A 22628-nucleotide genomic window follows, 5' to 3' on the forward strand; every position below is an offset into this window, starting at 1 on the left:
TCCGATTCCGGTGACTTATCCAACTTGATGCCTTCCAAAAGCTCCAGAACATCCTCTTCCTTAATATCTCCATGCTCAAGCTTTTCAGTCCACTGAAAGTCATCCCTACAATTGCCAAGATCCTTTTCCGTAGTGAATACTGAAGTAAAGTATTCATTAAGTACCTCCGCTATTTCCTCTGGTTCCATACACACTTTCCCACTGTAACACTTGCTTGGCCCTATTCTCTCACGTTTTTTCCTCTTGCTCGTCACATACTTGTGGAATGCCTTGGGTTTTTCCTTAATCCTGTCCACCAAGGCCTTCTCATGGCCCCTTCTGGCTCTCCTAATTTCATTCTTAAGCTCCTTCCTGCTAGAATTATAATTTTCTAGATTCCTATCATTACCTAGTTTTTTGAACCTTTCGTAAGCTCTCCTTTTCTTCTTGACTTGATTTACAACAGCCTTTGTACACCATGGATCTTGTACCCTACCATCCATTCTATGTCTGATTGGAACGTACCTACTCAGAACCCAATGCAAATATCCCCTGAACATTTGGCACATTTCTTCCATATGTTTCCCTGAGAATATCTCTTTCCAATTTATGCTTCCAAGATCCTGCCTGATAGCCTCATATTTCCCCTTACTCCAATTAAACATTTCCCTAACTTGTCTGTTTCTATCCCTCTTCAATGCTATGGTAAAGGAGATAGAATTGTGATCATTATCTCCAAAATGCTCTCCCACTGAGAGATCTGACACCTGACTACGTTCATTTCCCAATATCAGATCAAGCCTCTCCTCTTGTAGGCTTATCTACATATTGTGTCAAGAAACCTTCTTGAACACACCTAACAAACTCCACCCCATCTAAACCCCTCATTCTAGGGAGATGCCAGTCGATATTTGGGAAATTACAATCTCCCACCACAACAACCCTGCTATTATTACTCCTTTCCAGAATCTGTCTTTATATTCCAGAATATAAAGCCATTTAGAGAAATACATACACTGGCATGAAAAGATACAGTAAATGGGATTAGTGTAGATGGGCAAAATGGTTACACAGACAAGCTGGGTTGAAGAATCCATTTCTGTGCTCTAGTACAACACTTTGACTATTCTCTGAAATTGAGATAGGCCTCCAAAGAAAAGGAATGGCTAGAGATAGACTCTATGAAGCTGAGTGAATGATGGGAATTAAAAGTTGACGACTTTCCAGGGAATGCTGAGAACAGTATCCACATCAATGCAGTCATCATGGAGAAAGGACTGAGTGGTGGGACAAAGTGGAACTGAAGCAAAAGATGCTTCACTCACGTCATGAAATGCAGGGTAAATCTGAAACACAGCAGAGTTCCCATAGCAACTTTTTTTATTTGAGAGCAAGTGAGTGGAATGAAAGGCCATGTGGTACCTTACAAAAGCAACTGCAGCCAAGCTTGGAGGTTGGTGCTGGACAGGTGTTAGTTTGGTGTCGTCTCAAGGAAGAAGAAAGGATCCGTAGAATGCTCTTGCAGTGATGATGGAAGAACATTAGTTAATATCTCTACAAAGAGTGTGGTCAGCTGAGAAGATCATCGGGGTCTCTCTTCCCGCCATTACAGATATTTACACCACACGCTGCACCCACAAAGCTAACAGCATTGTGAAGGACCCCACGCACCCTTCATACAAACTCTTCTCCCTCCTGCCATCTGGCAAAAGGTACCGAGGCATTCAGGCTCTTATGACCAGACTGTGCGACAATTTCTTCCCCCAAGCCATCAGACTCCTCAATACCCAGAGTCTAGACTGACATCTATATTATTTATTATTATATTGAAATTTGCCCTCTTCTGTGCCTATTGTCTTGTTTATTAATGATTTATTAATTATTGTACTGCCCTGCACTGTTTTGTGCACTTTATGTAGTCCTCTGTAGGTCTGTAGTCTAGTCTGTAGTGTAGTTTTTGTGTTGTTTTACATAGTCTAGTGTAGCCTTGAGTTGTCTCATGTAGCACCCTGGTCCTGGAGGAATGTAGTTTCTTTTTTACTGTGTACTGTATCAGCAGTTTATGGTTGAAATGACAATAAAAAGCAACTTGATGACTTGAGAATTGTATAAATGAATATAATGTATGAAGCTATGAAGAGAATGTAGGATACAGTTTAGTGTAGTGTGAAAAATTGTTAGAATACCTTCCAGAACCGAAGGTATCACGTGGAGTGATTTTGGTACACTGTTGTTCAGATTAGAGTTACTGACTTCATAAGAAATAGAAGCAAAGATAGACAATTAGGCCTATCATCCCTCTATCACCATTCAGTAAGACCATGGCCAATCTTTTACCTTAACTTTACTTTTCTCTTCTAATGCCATATACCTGAATTCACTTCATGTTCAAAATACGTTGACTGCAGTCTTGGATCTACTCTGTTACCTGAAGCTCCACAAACATAATTCTCTGAGTCTCAACATAGTTATGGAAATGGATAAACGTGGTCCTCAAATTGAGATCCTAAACTGGGACTTAGCAGTGCAAGACCTGGAGAAAGTAAATTGCAGGTAAAATGACATCTGACAAGTGGGAGTCTTTTACTAGAGAGTTCAGGGTCTGCATATTCTGGTAAGGCTGAAAGGTGAAAGTGCTAAGATTAAAGAACCTTGGATGACAAAGATGTGCTGTTGGTCAGTTGGTTACTGTGAATCATCCCTCATGATGGTGATGGTAGGAGAACATGAAAGAGAATAGTTTCCAGGAAAGCAGTGAATTGAATGAGAATTATGGAAATCCTCAGAGCTGTCCAAGACTGCTTGTCAAATGGCCTGCTTCTCTGTCATAAGGAAAGTAGAAAAACTATTGTGGAAAACTAGTATGTAGGGAAACATGACCGGGGAACTCTTCACACAAGCTTGTCAGTTTAGAGCTGCAAAATACTTTAACTGCTAAAAACAACAGCAGGATGCTTAAGCGTGCATAGTCAAACAGTGGCAGTCAAAAAGGGAAAACAATGTCAAGATCTGCAGAAAGGAGATTAACACAATATTGAGGTATTTGATCAAGAAAACATTTGAGTACAATTTATGCCACTTGAAATAATGACTTAAAAAAAATTGAATCAAGGACAAATCACTGAAACATAAATGTAAATATCATGATCGCAGGCTGTTCTGTATGGCGAAGGGTCTCTAAACTAAATGTTTAATAATGTGCCATTGGTAAGAAACTATTTAAAATCATGGACATATTTTGGAGATGCATAGTCCCTCATAACAGAGAGAAGTCAACATTACCAATTGTGCTGTCTGATTATGATAACATATATAACTTGCTTGGATGAGGTTGGTTGAGTTGAGTATGGATTGAAAAATCTACTTAGTATAATCACAGCCAGGTTTGAGCAGATTTCTGCAACTGTATGAATATGTAGAATATTTATAATTATTGCAAAAACAATGACATTCATAAGATCCCTATCTGTATAAAACTAATGTCAGACTGATCTAATGTAAACCCAATCTGAGTCTTATACAATGAAAGTACACAGAGATGAGCAAACTAAGCTTGAGTGACACAACTCTACTTGTAGCCCATGTTTTGAGATTTGAATGGAGAGTTCATAGGTACAGAAGCTTCTAGAAAGTGAAATTTATCTCATGCTTCTGACTACTTGATTGAAGGAAGCCAACTTTTCTTGACAATTAATACATCCCAAAGTTTTGGAAACAAACCGCATGAGCATGTAAGATTAAAAAATCAGAACTAAAAAATAACCAAATCAATTATGTATAAAGACTGTTTGTGAAGTCAGGAATACGCTATCCTAATTTCAATCATCTCAGAGATGGAGAGCTTTCAAATACTCAAGTATTTAAAAAATGCCATTGGCATAACATTGCACTTAAACAAACCAAATATGCCTTCACCTCCGGAGGTAATTTATTCAGCTTTTTAAGTAGATGAAAATGGGCTGCAGCCAGGAAAAATATCAAATTGAGGCCATCAAAGCTGGGAGACCCAAAAATACGACTGACCTCCCGTCATGTTTTAATACGATACGTTCTTAGGAAAGAATCGAGTCGGATATGGTGCAAGTGAACAAAGCTTCCAAGGGCGACATCCTCAAGCTGGGTCATGAAGCAACTCCTTTCACTTCTCTTACATTGACTTTTTATTTCAGATGTGGTTCTTCCACTGTTGGAACCTGTTATCTACGTTCTGGTGGTGCGTTTTTGGGTTGATTGGGCAATCTAGTACTTTGCTGTCTCCGAGAGGGTTCCACGAGGCTGCAGGCAAAGCTTGCGATATGGGGGGTAGAAAGCCAGGAGATGGGGGCGCAAGCCCACCATCACCTCCATCTCTTGCTGATCTCGCCAATTAAAGTGCTGTGGAAGTCCAAAATAATCGAGGTGGGTGCGGAGGCGAGCGAGTGTTCAACACTATCTACCGGCCCCTTATTTGCTGCTCTCAGAGGAAGGTGTTTGCATGCGATGACCTCTGTCTCCTTCTCACTCATTGCTCCCAACGGAAGGTCCTTAAGTTTGAATAATCTCTCTCTCTCTCTCCCTCGATGGTGCTGGAGCAGGGTTTAGTCGACGCTGTTTGTGGACTGTGGATGTTAATTCACGTTTCTGGCCACTCCTTTTTTTGTTGCTAGTTTGGGTGATTTTAACTGGGTTAAGGAACACTGAGCTGAACCGGAATATGTCTTTTGAGTTTGTGTTTTATGTTCTGTGTCTTTGCTAATGATTTTTGTTGCAGTTTGCATGTGGGGAGGGGGTTTGATGTTTTATTTTAAACAGGTTCAGTGGTTCTCCTTTGCCTTGTGGCTGTCTGCAGGAAGACGAATCTGGGGGTTGTATACTGCCTACATCATCTGAAAATAAATGTACCTTGAATCCTCTGATATAGCAGATTCCTACTCAAAGGTGCACGAGAGTTGACACAGATTCAACAACTAAATAAAGATCAAGCATGATACTGCAGTCAGGATTACACAGAAAAAAAAAACTAGGATAAAAGAAAATATTAAAAATAAACATAAATCAAATGAACAACACCTTGATTAAAAATCTAAAAGCCTGTGGGAGCCATTTACTACCTATAGGAGTGAGAGTGCACAGCTTAGTTGTTTAATTTCATCCAACATATGGGGACATTAACTGTGAATTACTGTCAGTGTGAGCTGTCATTTTCTAGTTGTTTTAGGGTTTAGCTATCTGCTTTAGTCTTTACTTCAGTTTATTTTGTATCTCCCTCATGCCTTCTCCAGGCTCATCTTGTAAATATGATCTTTCTCTTGCCCCATCCTTCATTAAACTTCTAACAACCTAACTATCATTCTTATCCTGCCATGGCTCCTCTCTTGCGATATATCAGTAACCTTTGTCACTTCTCAGGTACCATCCCTCTGTATTTCAAACCTCCTTTTATTAATCCCATTCCCAAAAAAACCCCACTTCAAACTAGTGTTCAATTTCCACATCCAAAATCCTTAAAATAGAAACACAAGAGCATTAGAACATAAGAACTAGGAACAACGAAAAACTAATCATTTCCTCAAGTCAATAAGATCACAGCTGACACGTTTGGCCTCAGCACCACCTTCCTACTTACTCTAATTTACCATGACATTCTTGTACTTCAAATATTGGCTGGACCATCTACAACCCACTCTCTACTCTGTACAAACTTGATCTACCCTTCCTGCAATTCCCATGCTTCATTGCAACTCTGAAATGGGCCTTTTCAAAACTCACAAATAAGTTCCAATGTGACTGTGATCAAGGACAATACCCTTTGGCAACGTTGACCACACAACCCTCCCCCATTGTCATCCAACTGCTGACTGGTCCTTATCTGATTATGTTCCTCTCTAACCTGTCAGAACAGGACAAACATTTGCAATGACTTTTCTTTCCATCCTCACATCTTTATCTCAGGAACTCCCCAACGTAACCAAACCCAATCATTTAAATTTGGTCATTCCTCATTCTAAACTCCATGCTGTTTCAAAGCAATATCATTTGAAATATCGGAGACTAAGCATTTTGGCACAATGCTTGTTTTTATTTTAAGCACAAAATGATACAAAATTAATTTATTGCAAATGATCAGTTCCAAATTAAATTCCAAACTTTATGAAATTTGGACCAGCAATTCTGGTCAGGACCTATGCTCGCAGGTCTAACCATTTCCCAATGCCAGACACACATGAAATAATATCACACATTGGTTCAGCACTATTGATCTCTTCAAATTTTATTTTGCAATTACTTTTGTGAATAGCACTGAGAAGTTTTATAGAGCTGATAGCGTCATTGAATTATGATTGTGATCACCCAGGACATGCCCTCTTCTCTTTGTTACTGTCAGGAAGGAGGTACAGAAGGCTGAAGGCACACACTCAGTGATTCAGGAACAGTTTCTTCCCCTCTGCCATTGGATTCCTAAATGATAATGAGCCAATGAACACTACCTCACCTTTTTATTAATTAGTTTCTGTTCTTGCAGTGTTTTTAATTTAACTATTTACAATTTGTATATATATTTCCTATAATTGATTTTACTGGTGCTGCCAAGTTAACAAATTTCATGACATATGTTAGCGCTATTAAATCTGATTCTGATTCTGATTTATTGTTTGGGATGAATGTTGGCTAGTACAGTAGGAAAATGCTCTTTCCCCCCCAAGTATCATCGTAAAATAGACTTTAGGCTCCTGAAGAAGACAATCAAGGACACCTGATAATGCAGGATTGCTTCAATACTCCACTGGAATGTTAGTCTATATTACATTAAAGTATCGAATGTGCAATTCTATCCATTGACCAATAACAACAAGTATTCCATCATTTCAACATTGGAGGATCCCCAATGTTGTTCTACTGTTTAAGAGAGGCTCTAAAACGAAACCAGAAAATTATAGACCAGTGAGCCTGACATCAGTAGTGGGAAGGTATTCTAAGGGATTGGATATATAGGTCAGTTGTGGAGAGCGCCCTCTTCTTTGTAGTGGCGTGTTGGGGAGGAAGCATTAAGAAGAGGGACGCCTCACGTCTTAATAAGCTGGTAAGGAAGGCGGGCTCTGTCGTGGGCAAAGTACTGGAGAGTTTAACATCGGTAGCTGAGCGAAGGGTGCTGAGTAGGCTACGGTCAATTATGGAAAACTCTGAACATCCTCTACATAGCACCATCCAGAGACAGAGAAGCAGTTTCAGCGACAGGTTACTATCGATGCAATGCTCCTCAGACAGGATGAAGAGGTCAATACTCCCCAATGCCATTAGGCTTTACAATTCAACCGCCAGGACTTAAGAACTTTTTAAAAGCTATTATTAATGCTTTTGAGATAGTGATTTAGATGCATATCATATTTTTTACTGAGTTAAGTATTGTATGTTATTAGTTTTGCTACAACAAGTGTATGGGACATTGGAAAAAAAAAGTTGAATTTCCCCATGGGGATGAATAAAGTATCTATCTATCTATCTATCTATCTATAAGTATTTTGATAGACGTGGATTGGTTAAGGACAGTCAGCATGGCTTTGTGCATGGTAGGTCATGTCCAACCGATCTTATAGAGTTTATTGAGGAAGCTACCAGAAAAAGGGATGAAGTCAAGACAGTGGATGTTGTCTACATGGACCTTAGCAAGGCATTTGACAAGGTCCTGCATGGGAGGTTGGTCAAGAAGGTTTAGTCGCTCGGCATTCAAGATGCGGCATTCAAATTGGATTAAGCATTGGCTTTGTAGGAAAAGCCAAAGAGTGGTAGTAGATGATTGTCTCTCTGACTGGGGGCCTGTGACTAGTGGAGTGCCACAGGGATTGGTGCTGTGTCCATTATTGTTTGTCATTTATACCAATAATTTGGTTGATAATGTGGTTAACTGGATTAGCAAATTTGTGTATGAGTCCAAGGCTGGGGGTGTAGTAGACAGTGAGGATGGTTATTGTGGCTTGCAGTGGGATCCGGACCAGCTAGAAAAATGGGCTGTAAATGGCAGATGGAATTTAATGCAGACGAGTGCATGGTGTTGCACTTCAGCAGAGCCAACCAAGGTGGGTCTTGAATGGTGAACGGTAGGGCACTGAGGAGTGTGATAGAAGAAAGGAATCTGGGATTACAGGTCCATAATTCATTGAAAGTGGTGTCACAGGTAGATAGGGTTGCAAAGAAAGCTTTTAGCCCATTGGTCTTCATAAATCAAAGTACTATGTACAGGAGATGGGATGTTATGTTGAATTGTAAAAGACATTGGTGAGGCCTAATTTAGAGCGTCGTTTGGTTACCAACCTACAGGAAAGGTAAATGAATAAATAAGGTTGAAAGAGTATAGTGAAAAATTTCAAGGATGTTGCCAGCTCTAGAGAGCAGAGTTATAAGGAGAGATTGAGTGGGTTAGGGCTTTATTCCTTCAAACATATAAGATTGAGAGGAGAATTGACAGAGGAATACAAACATTATGAGGGGTATAGATAGGGTAAATGCAAGCAGGCTTTTCCACTGAGGTTGGGTGGGTGAGACTACAACCAGAGGTCATGGGTTAAGGGTGAAAGGTGAGAAGTTTAAGGAGAACATGAGGGGAAGCTTCTTCACTCAGAGGGTCATGTGCGTGTGGAATGAGCTGCCAGCACATGTGGTGCATACAAGTTTGATTTCAATATTTAAGAGAAGTTTGGATAGGTACATGGATGGTAGGGGTATGGAGGGCTATGGTCCTGGTGTAGTTTGATGGGAGTAGGCAGTTTAAAAGATTCAGCACAGACCAGATGGGCTGAAGGGCCTGTTTCTGAGTTGTAGTTTCTATGTCTCTTTCTGTCCTGCTATCATCACAGAAGATCCCACCATTGCTCCACATTGCATCATCTTAAGATTTATTATGTATCTCCTTGCCATGCTCATTCACTCCAAATGCTTTACCTCACACCTCTAGACTGAAGACCATTTTCCATTTCCTCAGAATATAGAAAAGGCCATTCAGCCCATCAAGTCCATACCACCTCTCAAGTGATCCCATCCATCCCCCCTCCTCACTGTTCACTGTATCCTGATTTTTCACACACGCTTGTTTATACAATCTTTGATTCTCCCACCACTCACTTATCATGGGACGATTTGCAGACATTAATTAACCAAACAACCTTTGGAAGTTGGGAGGGAAATGAGCACCCAGAGGAATCCCATGTTGTCACAGGGATGAACCTAGAAACTCCACCACAGTCACTGACCCAGGTGACTAAAGGCGGGAGGCAGCAGTTCTACCCAGGTACGGCATCTTGATGTAACCAATTCAATTGGAATCAGATCACTACACTTGTGCTACCATTCTAACACTACTCCTTTGCACTTAGAACCTACCTTTTGTTTTGAGCTTGTTGTAGCTATATGTACTCTTTACTATGAACTTCATTGCCCCCTGGTGCCTATGATAATAACTTTGGTATGGTTAATTATTACTGTCACATGTACCATGTTGCAATGAAAAACTTACTTTTTCTTGCAGGTCATTTGAAAGCATAAGTACATCAAGGCAGTAGGAGGGGGAAACTATAAGAGAATGCAGAATATAATGGTTGCACTTTCAATTTACAAATTCAGTTTGAGAAAATGCAGTGCAAGTAGACAATAAGGTGCAAGGGACATGACAACATAGTCTAATTTGAAGCTGTAGAGGTGTCTTTACTTTTCCATTGTGAATGAGACCCTTTGGAGTGAGCCTCCTCCCATCTCTATTGTAGAATCAACATCAAGAACTTCCAGCTCACTTTTAACAGATTTAAATCCAGGGATGAGTTGCAGATATCACACCTGTAATAATCTGTTCATCTTCATCAATAGCAGCTGGTGTTTAAGTCTTGTGGAACCAGCAACAAACCATCTTGAAAAGACTTCATAAAAACAATGACAGAAAAAATGGAATTATTCATATTCTAATTTAGAATGTGACAAATTAACAAATACGTTTCTGAATACCAGCTCCTAGGCAACTTTCCAGTAACTGTCAGCAACAATACACAGACAGTAATTAACATGATCACTTTTAAGATAAATTTTCACTTAGCAATGATTGTATGAAACATATCACTGACTGATGGGATACCTTCGTATACCCTGTTGACATAACACACAATGGAAATTCATTCTGGATTTAGCATACTGAGTGTGGTGGGGGAGTACAAAGAATATTCTGCATTGTTAATTAGTGCACAGTGCTCAATTTTCTGATTTTTAAAAAAGCTTATGTATAGTCCAAATGTCAGCCGCAGCTTGGTTGGACTGATGTCAAAGAGCATGAAGCGTTAACTATATTTAAACCACATTCACTGAGTACCTCCTGATATTGATTTCCATTTCCTGCTGGTACCCTTCACGGTCCCTGGGTCATCCTCCACTCCTTCTCACAATTTTCTCTCCATTATTCTAGATGTTCATTCTGACCTCTTCTCGCTCTAGACCTGGTTCTCAAACTTCTTGCTGGTTCCATCACTACCCTCTAATCCCCTCAATCTAGAGCACTTTTCTAGATTTGTCAATCATCTCTAGCATCCACCTTCTGACCAGCCTTCCCTCCAACCTTGCCTCCTTATCTGATCTTCTCTCCATCCTCGCATCTCCAAACACTCCTCCCCTGGTCCTGCAAGAACCTCTCCACATTCCACTGGTTTCACCAAATGGCCATTGGTCACTCCAGGGACAATCTGTCATCCATTGCTCTCTTTGCAGTCCTCACTTTCTGCAAGCGTGGGAGGACAATTGGGATTGTTCACCAAGTACAACAGAGTATACACAAAGAATTAGCATTTCACATGCTTGCATTTAGAAATACCTTTCACATTGTTTTCAACACATCCTACAATAAATGATGTATTTGCAATGATTTTTTTTTGTATTTTAGAGTACATCAGTTGGTTGATTTGTTAGAAATGCTCACTATTGAACTTAGCTGGTTCATGCTTCCTTCAGTTTGCATGAGGTCAACATAAATATACAAGTTATGGAAAAATCAAGATGGGTAGAGAACAATTCAACTAGGGTCTCTACCTTAATACATAAAATGCTGGAGGAACTCAGCAGGTCCAACAGTCATCTATAGAGCGGAATAAAGAGTTGACGTTGTGGGCTAAGATCTTTCATCATGAATACTGATGAAGGGGTCAGTCCAAAACATCGACTCTTCAATCCTCTCCATAGATGCCCTGCTGAGTTTCTCCAGCATTTTGTGTGTGTTACTCTTGATTTTCCAGCATCTGTGCAATCTCCTGTGTTTAGAGTCTCTAGTTTCCAGAGTCTCGTTTCTAGTGTCCAGCTGAAGGTCTCCACCTGAAATATCAACTGTCCAGTTCTATCCATAGAAGTTTTTTGATCTACTGAGTTCCTCCAGCAGCTTTTATGTATTTCCTATGGTTTCCAGGTTTCTCTGTCAAGTGAAAGATCTGACAGTTTTTCAGTGGAACTGTTTCAGGCTTGTCAATATGGAAAGGATTTATCCATTGCCCAGCTATTTTCACCGGTTGCAGCTTGTTCCACAGCTGCATTCACCAGCTTGTTCCACAACTGCATTCACCAGCTTGTACTGGGCACGATATCAGGAATTATTTTGGTTAATATTCTAAAAAAAATTGTACCATCTCGGATCGCAAGACCCTGCAGTGGATAGTGAGGTCAGCTGAGAAGATCATTGGGGTCTCTCTCTTCCCGCCATTACAGACATTTACACCACACGCTGCATCCGCAAACAGCATTATGAAGGACCCCACGCACCCCTCATACAAACTCTTCTCTGTCCTGCCGTCTGGGAAAAGGCACCAAAGCATCCAGGCTCTCATGACCAGGCAGTTTCTTCCTTTAAGCCATCAGACTCCTCAATACCCAAAGTCTGGACTGACACCAACTTCCTGCCATCTACTGTGCCTATTGTCATGTTTATTATTTATTATTTTTGTGCACTTTATGCAGTCCTGGGTAGGTCTGTAATCTAGTGTAGTTTTTTGTGTTGTCTTACGCAGTTCAGTGTAGTTTTTGTACTGTTTCATGTGGCACCATAGTCCTGCAAAACTTTGTCTCATTTTTACTGTGTACTGTACCAGCAGTTTTGGTCGAAATGACAATAGAACATGACTTGACTTGAATATGCTGAATTTGAAATTAAATCCAAACCATTTCACAATTTAGAGTAATTCCAGGATATTTTATTTCTTGGTTTGTAAATCAGAACTAATAAATGAGTCAAAATGTTGAAAATGCAAAGAATAAATAGCATCAAAAATAAGCATGTCAGTGAAATTTTCATTCTCGGGGTTTGCATTCTTTTCATAAATTATAATATTGGCCATTATTCAAAACTACTTTTGTTGAATTGACGCATTTCATTTCAAATTAATCATTAGTTGAAGGTAAACCTAAAAAACTAGGTGTCCTAGTGCACTATCACAGTCATTGTTAGTTTTCATTTCTGATAACGTGCCAGTTGGTTGATGTGAGCAGTGATGTTTGGTCAAATGCACTGGGTGGGCCGGAAAGGTGATTGGGTTGGGGTGACGGGTGAAGCAGGGGAAGCTGTGAACGCTCTTCACTGCAATTCTGACTTACAGCACGGTCCCTAGATAATAAAGATCATTTGACAGCAGTCTTGAACAGGATCTACTCTCTAGCCCAGAAATGCAGATTATGTTTGGTGCATCACAATTTTCCAGCTGTGCACAAACTCATCAGAAGCAATGGATTAGCCTGGGGATATTCAGGCTCTTGAAGCTCAGCAGCTTCTCAATTAAATGCTGGGAGCCATCAGGAGTGTGTATACCACTGTAACAATATTCAAGTTACACAATGATTCTTTACAAATGTAGAAATATATTGATAATAACCTGTTCAGCAATATATAATTGGAATTTCTATCACAGCTACTTAGCCCTGCATCTCATCACAGATTTGGCTCAATCAACAAGCTGAATTCAAGAGACGAAGTGGCATCAAGGCAGCATTTGATAAAAGTGTTGCTTCACGGGTTCCTGCTCAGAATGAAGTAAAGATCATCAAGAGGAAAATGTCCTGATGGCTGGAGTCATACCTCGCACAAAGAAAGATAGTTGTGATTGTCAAAGGTTGATTGCCCTAGGCCCAGGACATCAGTACAAGAGTTCCTCGGGACAATATCCTGAGCCTAATTATCTTCAGCTGCTTCATCAGTGACCTTCCTTCCACCGTAAGATGAGAAGTGAGGATGTTCCCTGATGGAATCACTATGTTTGATTCCGTTCACAATTCCTCAGAAAGTGAAGCAGCCCATACCTGCACGGAGCAAGGCCGATTCAGCTTTCTGGCTTGAGTTGATACATGGCATATAACATTTCAATGCAAAAGACCATCTCCATCATCGGCACTCTGGAGGTTACTATTGACCAGAAACTGAACTGAACCAGCCACATAAACAGCTGCTATAAGAGGTCAGAGGGCAGGAATGGCTCAATTCCTGATACTCCAAGCAACAAATGCTCCACTTGTGCCAGGATGAGTGAATTTCCGGAAACTCTTTCCAGTCATTCAGCCAGGGAGTTTACTCCAACAGTCTCTCAAACCTGTGACCACTATCATGAAGAAAGGCAAGTGGAGATGACACATCACCACCTCCACTTTTGCTCCAAGCTGCATCCCATCCTCACTTGGAAACATATCACTGCTCCTTCATTGCTGCGGCGCCCAAGTCCTGAACTGCCACCACAATATCACTGTGGGAGTCCCTTCTTCAGAAGGACTGCACATAGTTTAAGGAGATGGATCATTACAACCTTCTTATGGGCAGTTAAGCACACGGAGAAGCCGAAAACCTTGGGGAAGAGTTTTCCACCTTTGTCCTTTTCATCCCCCAATTTCACTCACTCATGATAAACAAGTTGATGGAAATGTTGGGAAAATTGGTTAGAACGAAGGTTAGTGGGGAATGGAAGCCGACTTTGAACCAACAGGCTGAAATGGCTTCTCTTATGTTGTAAGCATGTCATGAGCATGAATACAACTGACTCTTGTTTGCTGCTGTGTGTGTAGCTCAATGATTCTATGATATTCACGTCTGCATGAGTATAATTTCAAAACTTGTAGATGCCATAAAAACTCAAAAAAGAAAAAAGGACAAAGAATGATTTTGTTTTTTCTTTTATTTTAAAGATACATCACAGAGCAGGCCATTCGGGCCCAATGAATCCACCTATTCAACCCTAGCCTAACCACAGGACAATTTACAATGGCCAATCAACCTACTAAATGGTAGGTCTTTGGACTATGGTTTGAAACTGGAGCTTATGCACTCATAGGAAGAATGTACAAGCTTCTTAGAGGACAACAGAATTGAATTGCAATGCCCCGAGCCGTAATAGCATGGCATTAGCTTCAGAAGGACATTGCGAGCAGAGATCATAATTTCATGATAAGGGATTGGTCATGCAGAAGAGGGCTGTAGAAATATGGAGAAGTGGAGGATGAGAGTCAAAAAGAGATGGATTTCTGAATCAATCAGTAGAATAACCAATGAGAGAGCAGGATAATGTATTGTAGATCTTGTATTATATGATGAAGTGAGTTTATTAATGACCTGGTGGTTAAATATATAAGAAACCATGACCATAATGTGACATAGTTTTATCTGAGAATTAAAATGACTCAATCTTATTATTTCTAAATAACCCAACCATGAACTTGGCAAATTGCAGTACAAAGTCGAATGGTATTCCAGAAGTAATTTGCTTACTGTAAACAGGGAGAAACCTGTACACCTTTTTGTAATATTTGCAGGCTCCACCATGTTCCTTCATACTTACCTGAAGCAAACTGTCGTAACCATAGTGAAAGGATGTTGACTAATGGTTGATTCGACAACCACCACTTATAAACCACATTCTCCACAAAGCTTCCTTTCCTGGATTTGTGAATTTGATCTGATCTGGAGAAAAGTAGAAATGCTGTTCTGACATATTACGCTGTTCAAACTGCAGTTCAAACATATTCCTTAAACATGCCAGGTCCTAAACTATAAATTAAAAAGATGTTCTAACTTAGCATTATAGTTTCCATGAAGAAACACTCTATGTCATAGGCCTTGAAATTATTTTGCTTACCACAATGTTTATGTGTACTTCCTAATTGAGCTTTCCCAAAAAATGAGCACTTCTTCGTTCTGCATCACTTCTTGAAATTTGCAAAATTTCTTCTGACGCCTCTGTGTGTAGAGGCAATAACTCACGGGAGACACCTAACCACAAAATGGATGTTTGGACACCACAGTTGGAAATTATAAAAGCAAACATGCTCAACAAATACTGCGGACTGTTCATTCACAAACAGCCCTGCATGGCAGATGTGAAATGCTATGAAACACCTGCGGACAGGAGTTCTTTAAGCTAAATGCTTAAGTCTCTTTGTGGAGGTCAGAGGAGTTGTGAAGCAGCAACTCTACCAGCTGTACCACCGTTCATGCCTCATTGAATTGCTCTTGTTTTTTGGAATTAGCTTGCTAGCTAGAAAGGGAGAGAAACTTATAACTATTCACTTGCGGAATGTCGATCCTCTTTATGAATAATGTTGTAGAACAAGTTGGATCTCTAATTCCTGATCCTTAGGGTACTTCTGGGAGTCAAAAAATGGTTAGTAGTCTTAATTCCAAGATTTCAATTTATTTTAGAGTACAAACATTCAAACACTAAGCAAGCTAAATAAAGAGCTGAGAAACAATGATAAGAGGGGAATTAATGCTAACAAGTGTAAGATAAAATAAGAAAATATAAATGGTGCTTCTGAAAACTGTATCACTTTTATAGATAAGATGATGAAAATTCATTAGTGATAAATTAATTAATAGGCTACATAATTAAAACAACCACATCACACGAGTAATGTGCACAATAGTGCCTCTTTCACTTCAGGTGACTGAAGAAGTTTGGCATGAGTCCCCAAATTCTCAGGACTTCCTATAGCAGCACTATCGAGAGCAAGCTGAGCTGTATCACTGCCTGGTACGGGAACTGTACTACCCTGAATTGCAGAGCACTGCAGAGAATGGTGTGGACAGGCCAGCGCATCTATAGATGTGAACTTTTCTCTGCTCGGGACATTTACAGCAGCAGGTGCGTAAAAAAGGGCCCAGAGGATCAGCAGGGATTTCATCCATGCCAACCACAAACTGTTTCAGCTGCTTGTGTCTGGCATTAAGGCTAGGACCCAACAGGCTCCGGGACAGCTTCTTTCACCAGGCCATCAGATTTATCAATAGACATTGATCTGATTGCATATCTGATTGTACATACATGTTTACAAAACAATTATGTATACAATCTTAGTGTTCAGGCAATATCCCCTCCATTTCCCTTCCTTATTGTTTGTACATAGTGACAGAGATGCTACATAAATATTTTTACTCCCTCATGTTGTGAGATGGATGTAAGAAATTAAACTGTAATTCTAATTAGCCAATGAAAAATGAGAAAGGTGATAAACTGTTAGTTTAGCCTCTATACCACTTCCTGCCAGTGAGTGTGAAAAATACATAAGTTTGTTAAAAAGTACAAATCTTATAAAATGCATTATAAAAAAAAAAGCTGGTGTTTCCAACAAGCGTTTCCTGTAACTTATCAAAAACGCAAGTTGGAAATCTTGAACAAAGCACACAAAATGCAGGTGGACAGGTCCTGATGAAGGGTTGCTGCCTGTAATGTTGATGGTTTATTCCCCTCCATAGATGTTGCTTGATTTGCTGAGTTCCTACAACATTTTGTGTATGTTCCCAATAATTTATCAAATCCCCATCTAAATTGCATGCATACAACCCTAGTTCACTAACACGTCAAAACTTATCTTTCAGAGCCCAGGTTCTGGTAAGTATACTCAGCACCCATTCTGGAGGTCCACTGCATGGAACTGTTCACTCTTTTTCAAGCATGTTTGAAACTTTCTTTTACATAACAACTGATATTTCAGTCTTCTGAACATAAATGTCCAGAAGTCTGTTATAATTTTGATTTTTTTCCCCAAGATGCTCATCCCATTTTAATGATCATTGTTGGTGAACCCTAATTTCTGTAGAGATCCTCTGTTTCATATTTTTACATCTAATATATTTCCCACAGAGTAGCAATATTGATTTTGGGTCCTATAATTGAATCCTCAATCTGCATTGTTTATAATGCCGCCTTTCCATGTATACTCCTGAAACTTCAATACAAGGCTTTCTGTTCCATCAACAAAATTGCTTAACCATGGAGAGTATTTGTGGTCATACAAATGTAATTGTGAGGCACTACCAATCACACTCTGTCAACTAAATTACCTGCCCATGATGATTCAATTAATGCACAACTTCCTTATTTTAATGTAGAGCTATTGACATTGTTAGCTTATAAGCAGTCCAGATTTCACCCAGACAATCCCTCATCTCTCTGTTGAAATTCCTCTTCTATTATTTGCCTGTCTCATAACCCTATCAATCTCATTTTAGGTGAATTACTGCTCATATTGTTTGTTAGTATTCTATGCTTTTTGCCACCCAAAAGTTTAGAAGTTTCGTAAGAAGCAAAAATGTCAAAAATAGTAGTTTCTCCACATCAACCACAGAGAAATGTCAGTTGCAACTCTTTCCAAATTGAAAATAAACCAATTTACCGATGTAAGATATGTATTTGCCACAACTCTCTGCTCCTCTCTCTTTGAATCCAATTCCCTATAGCCAGATCACTGTCACCCTACTAATTTTGCTTCTTCTTCAGTTAGGAAATGCTGCACTAAACTGATCCTTTCCCATTTGCTTTTCTGTAACTTTAACCGTATGAAACTACCTTTACCATTCCCCAAATGCTTGCTTCTCGATAGACTATAGACAATAGGTGTAGGAGTAGGCCATTCGGCCAGATGGGTGTTCAGCCAGATATATCAGCCATGACTGACGGTGGAGCAGACTTGATGGGTCAAAGTGGCCTAATTCTGTTCAATGCCTTATGTTCTCCAAACAGAGTTGTGCATATTTTTTGGCTTCATTGGCAAGTGACTATTTCACTTTGTCGTCATGGTAACAAACCCAAGCTGAAAAAAAATGAGCAAAACGAGTTTGTCAGCCACCTGATATTGTATCAGGAACGCTGGCTCTCAGCTGATTGACATTCACGTATTACCAGGTTATGCAACAGACTTGTACTCAAATAGCAATGATAGAGATGAAAAATGGATAAAACATAAAAGGAAGACCAGCAGAGCAGTGGAGTAAAGGGCAATTCAATGGTTGTTCTACTGAGACTACATTAGAAGTACTTATATGTAGATGATGTATTGGTGTGACATGGTTAGCTTTTATGACCTGTCTCTCTCTGCTATTGAGAAGGTGGTGATGAGCTATTGTGATGAAGTGCTCGGAGAGATTTGTCATGGCTAGAATTAACTCCTGCCTGAACAAGCACATGGATCTGCCACAAAAGGTCTACAGCAGACACTATCTCACTGGCTCTTCACACGGCTTTGGGGCATCTAGAAAACAGTAATACATACATCAGACTGCCGTTGATCGATTACAACTCAGCATTCAACACCAACATCCTCTCAGTATTAATCAATAAGCTTCAAATCCAGGGGCTCTGCACTTCTCTCTGCAACTGGATCCTTGACTTCCTTGTTGGGAGACCACAGTCAGTGTGGATCGGTAATAATATCTTCTCCTTGCTGATAATTAACACAGACACACCTCAAGAACGCATGCTTAGCCTACTGTTCTACTCTCTCTACCCTCATGAACCTGTGGCTTGGGCACGGCTCAAACACCGTCTATAAATCCGCTGTTGTTGGCAGAAGCTCAGATGGCGACAATGTGATGTACAGGTTTGAGAGTGATTGGCAACATTGACATGCATTCAAAGTCAGTGAGACCTAGGAATTTTTGTGGGCTTTAGGAAAGGGAAGTCGGGAGAACACACGTCAAACCTCATTGAGGGGTCAGTGGTGAAAAGAGTGAGCAGCTTGAAATTCCTGGAGTCAGTATCAGAGAGGATCTATCCTGGGCCAGTACATTGATGAAATCATGATGAAGTTACACCAGTTTGAGGAGGCTGGTAGGTCACCAAAGACTCTAGCAAATGTTTACAGATGTACCATGGAGAACATCATTGTCTGGTATGGAGACGGCAATAGAAGAAGCCACAGGAAATTGTAGACTCAGTCATTGGCACTAACCTCCCCATCATCAAGGACATCTTCAAGAGGCAGCATCTATCATTAAGGACCCTCAACATCTTGCACATGGCCTTTTTCTCATTACTACCATCAGGTAGGAGATACAGGAGCCCAAAAACCCACACTCATTGCTTTAGGAACAGCTTCTTCCCCTCTGCCATCAGATTTCTGAATGGCCTATGAACCCATGAACATGCTATTCCTCTTATGCTCTATCTATTTATTTGTACCGTAACTTATAGTAACTTTTTATGCCTATACTGTACTGCTGTCACAAAACATCAAATTTCAAAAGCCCAGTACACTTCTGTCCGACGACAGAACAGCTCTCAGAGCAGCCAGAGAAACCTCATCTTAGGCAACAAGAGGGCAAAGGTCACCTACACACAAAAAACTCAAGTACACCTGTTCCATAACAATCCCTGTGGTTGGACATCAAGGGCATTATTGACAACCCAAGGAAAAACAGTGTCGACTGTACCAGTGATGCCTCCCTCTCTAACCCTCTAAACAACCTTCATACACGCTTCAAGCTCACGGAAGCTACCTCCCTCCCAGGTGATGATGTAACGTCAGCTGATGTTGAGAAGGACTCTGCGAAGAGTCAACCCCCGTAAGCTGGCCGGGCCATACACCATCCCTAGCCCAGTACTCAGGGAGTGTGCATACCAGCTCACAAAAGTCTTCAGGGACATCTTTAAAACTTTATTCAACCAGGCTGCTGGCTGCACATGCTTCAAGTTGGCCATCATCCTGGTACCAAAGGACTCTACACCTTCAGAACTATATGACTACCACCAAATGGCAGAGATGCCAATCATCATGGAATGCTTTGAACGGCTGATAATGGCACATATCAAAAGCTCCATTCCTCCCACATTTGACACTCACCAGTATGTTTACTGACAGAACAGCTCTACGACAGATCCCATTGTCCAACTGGGTGTCGGTCTTCCTAACCTCAGATAGTCGGGGTGCGCAATCACTCCTTCCTCCCCATTACCCTCACCAGGGGTGCCACCCAAGGTTGTGTGCTGAGCCCATTGCTGTACACTCTTGTTGCACGACTGCACCATCAAATTCCCCTTCAATAACACTATCAAGTTCACCAATGATACAATTGTGGTGCGGTTCATCACCACTCACACCTCCCTTTGCATCAACAGCACAGCAGGTGAAACTGCAAGCAATTTCAAACTCCTGGGAGTCCACATCATATACAACCTCTCATGGTCCCTGAACACAACGGGCTCACTAACACCTCTACTTTCTGAAAAGCGTGAAGAGAGCTGGACTTTCCAAATCCATACTCACATCCTAACATGCTACATCACTGCTCGGTATGGAAATTGTACTGTGACGGACAGGAAGGCTCTACAATGGGTAGTCAAAACCACCCAACACATCACTGGCACCAGCCTATCTGCCAACAAGGACATATGTACAGAAAAGTGCTAGGAAAGGGCCAGTAACATCATGAAGGATTCCACCCACCCTGCTCATGGACTGTTTGTCCCACTCCCATCAAAGAAGAGGCTGCTTAGAATCCATGCCAGGACCACAGGACTCAAAAACAGTTACTTTCCCCAAGCAGTAAGGCTGATCCACTAACCCACCACTACTTTATTATTTATGGTTACTCTCCTTATGTACAGCTTGACATCTCTTTATGACCATACAATCAATCTATGCATGTAAGCTACCGTATGTATTTATATTATGGTATTTTTATTATTATTGTGTTCTTTATCTTTTGTGGGTTTTTCTTTGTCCTGTATCGAATCTGGAGTAACAATTATTTTGTTCTCCTTTACACCGTGTACAGGAAAGGACATTAAGCAATCTTGAATCTTATGTCAGGGGCAATAAACCTTATTCTGAATTCTGGAATGGACAAAACTGTGAAGGAATTCATCTGGAAGGCACCCCAGCCACACCCCCTGGAAACCAAGCAACAGACAATCACAATTATTAATTTTAAATCATGGAAACATTAAAAACTACAGAAAGTGGAATACAATTAAAACATAATGTATTTAAATCAACTGAAGAAAATAAAAAAGTAATTATTGTCTTCTCTATCACAAGCTGCCATTCCCTCCCACTAAAATGAATGGATCATTTGGATTAACCTGTTGCAGGTTCAATGAAGTATAATAGATTGCTGATCATTTGAGTGAAAATGCAGAACTTTTACCATCTCTTGGGAGTTCAGATTTCTTCCCAGTTACACAGGTTAAAAAGCTTGAAGCTACCAGCTTATAATTGAAATAATCAAACTTTTGAATTAAGAATTTAAATTGGCATATGACTTGAGTTTCCATAATAATTGTTCTGAATCCCTGCAAGTTCAATATAAAAAATGCATTTAAATTGGAGTTGAGTTGATTGCAGTAGGTTACTCTACCCCTGAAGTGTTGTAGTGACTGTATGAAGCAGCTTGTTGAGTTAGATTTCCGATCAATTTAGATCACACCTGGTTATGAAGGTGGTTTGACAGGTAATGCTGAACATCAAGGCAAGATGGTTAGACTCTTTCTCGTAGAGTATTGTAATCACCTTGGACTTCCATGAGGTGAATATTATTTGCCTCTTATCAGGCCATGCAGGAACATTGTCCAGGTTTTTCCTCATAACTGCGGAGATTTATTTTCACTTTAAACAGTAGCAGCTCCTTTCAGGTTCTATTAACTAAAATACAATGTGAACAATCTTTCCCATTGGAATTTCCTATGCTTGGGATACTCTGTGCTCCACGGTATTTGCCCGGTTATCCAAGAAGGGCTTAAGGATGCTGAGCACGTATTCATTGATAGCACTGAGTACGTTACAATAATCATAAAAATAATCTGCATTCTCATCTTGAGCAAGTACTTCAAATGAGGACCACAAATCAGGTGCAGGACGGATATTTCTTCTTCCCAGCATAACCAAAGTGCAAACATACTGTAGTTATTCAAAGCTTTTACTGAGTAGTAATATTTCCACTGAAAGATTTTACCTAACCCTTAGGCTACATCCACACTACACTGGATAAATCCAGAACCGAAGCTTTTTCTCTTTGTGTTTACCCTTTGTCCACACTAAAACGGTATTTTTGTCCCCTGAAACCGGAGCTTTTCAGAAACGCTCTCCAAAGTGTGTATTTTTGAAAACGTCGGATTGGCTGGATCAGTGTGGACGGGGTAACCGGAGACTTCTGAAAATGCTGTCAGATGGCAGCGTGCTATCTCATTGTTCTCTTGAACGCAACCTAACAATTTCAGAACAGACGGCAATGAAACTGAAGCCAGAAGAGTTAGAAATGTACTCACCAAATACTTTGACCCATAGCTTACTGAATAATAAGTATACTCACTTTGCCCTGTTTTCTGTCCTTGTTCGTATGAAGGTGGTTTACCTATTTATGCAAGTACTTCCCTGATAATAGATGTGTAACAGCCTAATGTAACATT

Source organism: Hemitrygon akajei, chromosome 29 (genome assembly GCF_048418815.1).
Source record: "Hemitrygon akajei chromosome 29, sHemAka1.3, whole genome shotgun sequence".
In the NCBI taxonomy this organism is placed as follows: domain Eukaryota; kingdom Metazoa; phylum Chordata; class Chondrichthyes; order Myliobatiformes; family Dasyatidae; genus Hemitrygon; species Hemitrygon akajei.